This window comes from Sorex fumeus, unplaced genomic scaffold, assembly GCF_029834395.1.
Source record: "Sorex fumeus unplaced genomic scaffold, SorFum_2.1 ptg000098l, whole genome shotgun sequence".
NCBI classification, from domain to species: Eukaryota; Metazoa; Chordata; class Mammalia; order Eulipotyphla; family Soricidae; genus Sorex; species Sorex fumeus.
Window position 1 is genome coordinate 33,880,883 of NW_026606155.1, and position 9,118 is coordinate 33,890,000.

The 9,118-nt window shown below is 40.1% G+C and overlaps 1 protein-coding gene across 1 annotated transcript in view; it reads right to left on the reverse strand.

Annotated features, from left to right (window-relative positions):
- SNAPC1 (small nuclear RNA activating complex polypeptide 1) overlaps positions 1-9,118 on the reverse strand; it is a 32,469-nt gene that overhangs the window by 8,403 nt on the left and 14,948 nt on the right. The gene's annotated exons all lie outside the window — the stretch shown is intronic.

Consider the following 9,118-nt stretch of genomic DNA (forward strand, 5'->3'; position numbering starts at 1 on the left):
TCTCAGAGGCCATAGATGAAATAAAACTCGTTAATTTTAGACATATGCTATGTTTATCAGTCCTTTCACCAGAACCTAATTATATTTATTTTACATCAAACAAATGAAGAGCCAATTAGGGTTGCTAAATCATTAAAGTTCAGAAGCTGCAAAAAGGGCAAATTACTACTATCCTATATCCTGTGAACAGAAAGAAGACCAAACAAAAGTGAGGAAAAAAATATTTTACATAATTAAAACATAAGAACTGATGAAGCACTATAGCATGAAGCAGTAGTATAAAAATGCCCAACACCCTTATAATATTTCTTGATAGGCTCATTATATTCTAAAACCTGTCAAGTAATATGCCCATGATGCTAATCCTAAATCATAAAGAGAAAATTACATTCAGGATACAATCATTACTCTAAAAAATGAGAGCACTTATTTTAAAGAAAATACATTTCAGTGCTTTTCTAATTATAAAAATGATAAATGCACATTGTTCAAAATTAGAAATAGTATGTAATACACTTTTTTTAAAGTATCAGTCAAAATAAACTTTTTTCAATAGGGACCACTCCTAGCAATGCTTGATCTGGCTGTACCACAGCTGGGAACCATCAGGGCTATGTCCACCTTCCTACCAGACTACTCTGATTTTCTTCAACGAAAACTGGTCATGCCATGTTCTTGCTCAAAAGCGTCAGGTACCCCTCTGCTTATCAAATTACATCTAAATTTCTGGTTCTACATTTAGAGGTGTAAAATGACATTATCTTCAACTCTAGCTCTCATATCATTAAACGAAAACTTTTCAACACATCCTTTATATTCCAGGTAGTCCTTAGTTCCATACTTCTAATTACTTGGCTAGTTTTTTCCCATACCTTTATCTGTTTTAGTCCACAGAACTATTGTTGCTTTTCCAACTTTTGATCTTTGAATTTTCTCCAATTACTAAAGTAACAAACATTTAGAATATGAAGTTCAAAGATCACAAGAAATTATGGAGATTTCATCCCTGAGAATCAACACTGCTCACGTTTCCAGATTTGTTCGATATCTATTGTATTTATATCTGCATATATTTTTATTAACAAAAATAGAACCAATCTTTTATTTAAAATAGCTTGAGCCCTGGCAGCCAAAAACCTCCACACTCCACAACTGCCACCATGCTCTGGGCCAGATTCCACTGCTCAGGATGAGCTTCATCCAGAATTAATCTGTTGAAAAACTCAAGTATGTGGTTTTGTGACTGAAATCTCCAGCTTTCATGGAGCTGGGGATGGACGACCCTGCCCCCATCTCCCTGTACTTCCAAAAGTCATGGCAGTCAGGTCCATGAATCACCTCCATGCCATGTAAGTTCTTTTACCAGCCATGATCTAGAGACCATAAATAAATCTCAAAAGAGATCAACAAGTTGCAGAAATTCTTCTGAATCCATGCAAAATTGAGTTATCCATGGTACCCTGGAGATGGGTGAGTGAGCCCAGCACCTGCCCAAACAGAGCCATAGTAGCTGGAAATCTCCACATTCCACAATCGCTGCCATGCTTCTGGCCTGCTTGGGACAAGCCTCATCCAGAAATTAATCTGCTGAAAAACTCAGCTATGCAGGTTTTTTGACTGAAATCTCCAGGCTTTCATGGAGATGGGGATGGGCTACCTCCCCCATCTGCCTATATTTCCAGAAGCACTGGCAGTCACGCACATGCCCCAAAATGCCACCCAGTTAAAAATTTAACTTCAGTTGTAGTTAAATTTTTAGATATTTTGTAGATTTCTAAATCTTGTAGAAATCTTGGACTTCTTGGAACGCGGGCCACATTTGCGACCTTGTGGCACTTCAAACTCTATATCACTGATAATCAGGAGTAGCACACCAGATTGGATGGTATGTAACGTAGAAAGCATTCAATTTCAATTAATGAAATATCAACATAGAGAGTTAACCTGTAAGATCTTAGTAATCTCTTATACAATGACTTAATAGCTCCACAGTGAGATACACAATCTTCGCTTTCTTCTCAGGAAACATTTTTGATCATTGTTTTGGCAAATTATAACAAAAATATAAAATACATTACTGAGGACCTGCTATGAGGGCAGACTTAAGGGGTAGTTGGGGAAATTGGAGATAACGCTGAAGTGCAATGGTGGTGGGACTGATGTTGGTATATTGATCATGAATAACTTTGTAAACTATAGTGTTGATATAAGGTATTGGGGAAATAAAAATTTTTAAATATTAAAGAAATAGGGGCTGGAGTGATAGTGCAGCACCTTACACATGGCTGATTCAGATTCAATTCCCACGCATCCCATATGATCCCCTGAGCACCACTAGGAGTAACTCCTGAGTGCAGAGCCAGGAATAGTCCCTGAGCATTGCTGGATGTGACTCATAAAGCAAAAATATAAAACTTAAAATTTAAAAAATAATCACAATAAAATAAATTGGGGCTGGAAAGATAATAGCACTTCCCTTGCACACATCCAATCCAGCCCCATCCCTGGCATAACACATGGTGTCCTGAGCCCACTGGAAGTATCCCTGAGTGCAGAGACAGGCGTAAGCCTTGAGAACAGTATGGTGACCCAGCCCCCAAAGCCTCTTGACAAAAAGAAAAAAGAAAAAGAAAAAAGACTTGTCCCTAAGCAATCTATCAAGATATTGTCCCTAAGCAATCTATCAAGATATTGTCCCTAAGCAATCTATCAAGATATTTTTGAATCTATTTTTATTTCAAATTATAGAGATCTTTGTCTAGCTTAAGGACTGCAAAAGAAGGCTGAAAATATAATATAATAGTTAAAGCACTTGCTTTCCATCCCACAGGCCCTAACTTGAATCGTCAGTACCACATATGGCCCCCTAAGTACCACCAAAGGTCACTCCTCAGCAGAGTCCCCTGAGCACCACAGGTTGGGGCCCAAAAGAAAAATATTTAAAAAAAACAAAGAAGTATAACATATTCCTTTGTGTGGATGATAATTTCTTGTGCTCAATTTTTAAATGTTATACATAGTTTATGCCATTTCAAAAAATCCTGCAATGAACACCTATGTTTTTGTGACTTTAAAGGATAAATTTCAAAAAACTAAATTGTTAAGTTAAAAGTCACATACATTTAAAATTTTTGACAGATGATGATTTCAAACTGCTTTCTGAAGAGGTGAATTAAAATCCACTTAAATCCAGAATCTATCTCCTTTCACTGCACTGTAGCACTGTAACACTGTCCTTCTGCTGTTCATCAATTTGCTTGAGTGGGCACCAGTAATGTCTCCATTGTGTGACTTGTTACTATTTTTGGCATATCGAATACAGAGCTTGACAGGCTTTGCTGTGCAGGCAGGATACTCTTGGTAGCTTGCCGGGCTCACAGCTATTGCTCCAGCCCCTCCTTTCACTATCAGTGGATATTCTTTATTCTGTTCTAATAAATTATATAAAGGTTCTAATTTACATCTTTATTAATGAAATTAATCAAAATAATGAAATATCTCTGCAAATGCTCATTGACTGCACTTTGTGAACTGCCTGACTGGATTCTAAAAGCATTTTTCTACGGGGTGGCAGATCTTCATTTATGATTTACAAGATCTCCCCTGGACTGGAGCGATAGCAGAGCGGTAGGGCATTTGCCTTGCGTGCAGCCAACCCAGCTGAGCTGGGTTCGATTCCTCTGCCCCTCTCGGAGAGCCCGGCAAGGTACCGAGAGTATCTCGCCTGCATGGCAAAGCCTGGCAAGCTCCCCATGATGTATTTGATCTGCCAAACACAGTAACAACAAGTCTCATGATGGAGATGTTACTGGGACTGCTCGAGCAAATCGATGAATAACGGGAGAACTGTGACTGTGAAGATCTCCCCTAAAATGATGTTTTAACATTAATGGTGGAAATAGTTTTTTTTCCTATTCATTAGTCTATGAGGTAGCTCTTTTTGAATAAACCATGCCATCAAAATTATCTTTCCACTTTTTATTCTTTTTTGTTATCTTGGTTTTTGAACCACACCTGGCTGTGCTCAGGGCTCACTCCTGGCTCTGCACTCAGGGAACCATAATGGGTGCCAGGATTGAAACTGGGTCAGCCATGTATAAGGCCAGAGTCCTACTCGCTATACTATATCTCTGACACCTCTCTCCATGGTTTGGTTTAGGGAGCGGGGTGGGGTGGGGGGGTGGTGTTTGGAACCACACCTGGTGGTGCTGAGGGCTTACTCCTGGCTCTGCACTCAGGAACTTGGGTGACCATATGGGATGCTAGAGATCAAACCAGAGCAGCCACATGAAAGGCAAGCACCCTACCCACTGTACTATCTCTCCAGATCCAATCTTTCCACTTTTTAAAAATTTTTTGGTTTTTGTCTCACACCTGGTAGCACTCAGGAGTTACTCCTGGGTGGTCAGAGGACAACATGGGATGCCAGGGATCAAACCCACACTGGCCACATGTAGTCAAGCATCCCACCCACCATCTCTTGCTTGAGCCCCCTCCCCTCCACACACACCCCATTCCATCTTTCCACTTTTTAAAAAAATATTTTTATTTTCCTCTTTCCATTCCTTTTGGAGTTGTTGTACTGACCAGGGGTTGCACACACACTTGGTTGTGGTCCTCTGCCCGTAGAGCTCCAAAGATAGCACCTAATTGTCCCAAACTGCAGTCACAAGACCACATTTGGGCAAATGGATGGCACCAGGATCCACCTTGGAACCTCGGTCTTATCAAGGCAGGTGCTCTCTCTGGCTACTCAGACATTTTTCCACTTAAAAGAAACGAGTATCAAGAATTTTTTTTTATTGTGGACCTCGCACAAGGGTGTTTCATTTGGGGCACTCCGAAGGGGGGCAGGTGAGACCCCTCCGCACCCAAGGGATCCAGCCCCAGAAGCTGAAAACCTCCAGAACTCAACCACCACCATGCTCATGGCCACTCTCCACACACTTGGGTCAAGCCTCACCCACGAGTGAACCTATTCCTGGACCATGTGGCCGCAACATCTCATACCTCACACCACTCATACTCCAAGTGTAGCACACCATGTTTGATGGGGTTTAAAGTAGAAGGCAACCAATCTTAGAGGGAAATACATCTTTACAGATATATATATTTGCTCGAGCGGGCCCAGTAATGTCTCCATTGGAGACTTTGTTATTACTGTGTTTGGCATATCGAATACTTCACAGGGAGCTTGCCAGGCTCTGCCGTGCGGGCGAGATACTCTTGGTAGCTTGCCGGGCTCTCCGAGAGGGGCAGAGGAATCGAACTCGGGTCGGCCATGTTGGCTGCGTGCAAGGCAAACGCCCTACCGCTGTGCTATCGCTCCAGCCCATATATATATACATATATATATATGGATGTATAAGCACACAAGGCTCAACCCTTAACAAAAATCAGGGTGCTTGCTAAGAGTCATACACTTTAGTGGTTGCAGCTGCAGGACTTGCAGGTAGCTGGCTGTATACCAGAGATCTCACTGCAGTGCCACCAAGGGTCTCAGACAGCAAAGCCATTGAAACCATGCTTCAAGTATGTGGACAGCATCAGGGACCAAAGTTAGAGCCTGACACTGGAAAGCAGGTACTATCTGCTACTGGGCCACCCTCCTGACTCTGAATTTATTTCCTTTAGTATTCATAAATACTGGAGTGATAGCATAGCGGGAAGGGTGGTTGCCTTGCAAACCCGACCTGGGTTCGATTCCTCCATCCCTCTCAGAGCCCGCCAAGCTACCGAGAGTATCCTGCCCGCACAGCAGAGCCTGGCAAGCTCCCCGTGGCACATTTGATATGCCAGAAACAGTTAACAGTAAGTCTCACAATGGAGACGTTACTGGTGCCCGCTGGAGCAAACTGATGAACAGGACAGTGCTACAGTGCAGTGCTAGTATTCATAAAACTACCCAGAGAGGGAAGGGGTTTGGGGGAGGTGGGGAGGAAGGAACACTGTGGCTATGTCAGGCACTGACAGTGCCTGCCTTACCAGTGAAAGGCTGTAAACTCAATCCCCCGTGCCACCACACACATGCTGAGAATGACCTCAGGTCGCTCTTCCGCTAAAGCCTAGCAGTGGCTCTGCCTGTGATGTCTGGTGCCGTGATCAATTTCTGGTCACAGTGCAGCCAGAGGTGTGTGAAAACAATACAGGGATACCACCCTCTGCAAGCACCACTAAAAAGATATGAGAGCACCCTTGGCCAGGAAGTAAACCCTCTAGCAAGCATACAACCTAGCACCACAACTAAAGGAGAGCAGCCCTTTCAGCTGGGGACCGAGGTCAAGTGTGCGAACACTGATGCCTGTTGTGCAACCCCCTGGCAAGCACCCCAGTGAGATGTATGTTGATGCCAGTTAGATATAAATTGATCCCCAGTTACTACAGCAGCGAAGAAAGGCAAAAGTAAACAAAACAAAACACATAACTACTCAGATTTTCAGTTATCTTCTTATATTAGTATTGGAGATTTGTGGATAAATTTTAAATATTTTATCTAAAGTCACTAACTCAATGACTTTAAATTTTTTGACTGTTTCTAATTGTTCTTTTAATTTCTTTAAGGTCTATTATGGTATCCTTTATCTTACTGAATTTTTGTTCCTAATTTTCTTTCAGCAAAGCTTCTTGAAAATATATGTGTTAGCCATAAAATCAATCATTGTAAATTATGGGAATTTTGTAGCCTTTCTGTTTTGGTTTTTCTTTCTTTCAATTTTTTTCTTCTTTTTCGTTTTGGGGCTACACCTGTTGGTGCTCAGGGTTTAGTCCCTCCACTCAGAAATCACTCTTGGTAGGGCTCAGGGGACCATATGCGGTGCCAAGGATTGAACCAAGGTTGCATGCAAATAAGGCAAACACCCTAACTGCTGTACACTTTCTGGTCCCGTGTATTCTTTCTGAAAGCATACCATACTTCACTTACTGACTAGCCCTTACAACTAATAATAATAATGTAGTAAATAATAAGTAAATCACACTGTCACACTGTCCTACAACATGTTCTTCATTGATTTGCTTGAGTGGGCCCAATAACATCTCCATTGTGAGACTTGTTACTATGTTTGGCATATTGAATACATTACGGATAACTTGCAAGGGCGACATACTCTCGGTAGCTTGCTGGGCACTCCAAGAGGGTCAGAGGAATCAAACTCGGGTCGGCCCTGTGCAAGGCAAACACCTTACTCACTGTGCTATCGCTCCAGCCCGAATAAGTAAATAGTAAATATAATATTACTCTATGCTACCAGGAAACAAAAGAAGGCTTGGTCTAGTAACACATATAAACATATACTACTGCTTTTTAAAATTAATATAAGTTTATATTTTTATCTAGAGCCTAGATTAACAAACTATTTCTCTAGGCCAGATATATTTCACTACCTTATTTATAAATACTATTTTATTAGAGTGTGCTTATTTATTTAAATGGCATAGTTGAGCAGGTGTAAAAAAATATGCTTTATAAAGCCTAAAATATTTTCTGGTTCTTTAAAATAACAGTTAGCTGATTTGCTAATTAAAAAAAAAATCAAGACTAAATGCTAGGGGCTGAGGGACAGAGAAATAGTACAGCAGGTAGGGCACTCGCCTTACATGTGGCTGGTCCAGGTTCAATCCCCGGCACCCCATATGGTCCCCCAAGCTCTCCAAGGTGTGATACTGGGTATAGAGTCAAGAGTAAGCTTTAAGCACCCTAAAGTATGGACCAAAAGCAAACAAATTTAAAAAGATGATGCTAGAAAGCTAGGGAGATAGCTCAAAGAGGTGGGCATATACAAGACCCTGCATTCAATATCCGACAACACATGTCCCCCTAAGCACATGTCCCCCAAGCACCACTTTATCTCTGAATGTCAAGCATCGCCATGCCAAGTACCAGGAGTGACGCTAAGACCCCAAGTGATGCTTGGGAGCACCATCAAAAAAATACTGACCACAGAATTTTAGCAAATCTTTACTGTGGTAAGTATTAAAATGGTCTATATCTTCTTCTTTAACCTATTCACATAGCAAATTATACACACTGGTTCCAGCTGTACCAGCCTTGCATCCTGGAATAAATGCACTCAGCAAAGTTAATTCATGCCCATGACTTCTTGATGTATATAACTTAGGAGTTTTTTCAGTAATACTTAATTATTGATCTAACAATTCCCTTTACAATATCTGCTAACATTATAAAAGAACTAGAAATTCTCATTTTAACATTATTATCTTTAACACATGTATTATTACCTTTTCTGAATTATCCTCTGCATTCAAGAAATTATTAAGGTATGTAATCATATCTGTAATATATTAAAGGTAATAAATTTCAATTCCCCGTCTACTGCCTCAATTTGGGAAAATATATGTGAAAGATTATAAAATATACTCATATGCTGCTAGAGTAGTTAGGAATCTGTTTTATATTAGGTATTAATTATTTACTAGTTTTCTTATTACTCATTTTTCTGTAAGACTGTTAATCAAATTCTAACTTCACATAGGTAAATTTATATTCTTTGAGTAATTTTAAAATATAAAACTACAGAAATACATCCATTTCTTTAAGAACCAAATGCCAAATATTTTTGATACACCACTTAAAAAGAAAAGTAGGCATGGCTTAATTAGTGCAGATAAGAAATATATGGTTTATGGAATATATTATTTCCATCCATTATTCCAGTCTTATTTTCATTCAAAAAAATTAATGAAATTTGCTTAAATAATTCTAAATAATTCACTTAGCTCTATCACTTCTAAATAAGTTATTTATAGAGTCCTAAATTTAAACATCTATGAATGTCCGTGAATCAGGTGGATAAATCTGATCAAGATTGCCGGGATTCCTTTCAGCCGGAACCCAAAATGTAGATTAATATACTTCTTTAACACTAACTCTCACAAGGCTCTCAATCAGTCAAGTATCAATCTTTCTAATAAAGAAAAATGATGCGGAGAGGTTGTAAATAACATCTAATTTTTTTAAAATTGAATTTTAAATGTAAAGGAGGGGTGGGGAGGGTGGAGGGGGTGCTGGAACGATAGTACAGTGGGCAGGGCTCTAGTCTTGGAGACAGCAAATTCAAGTTCGAACCCATACGGTTCCAAGTCTGCCAGAAGTGATCAT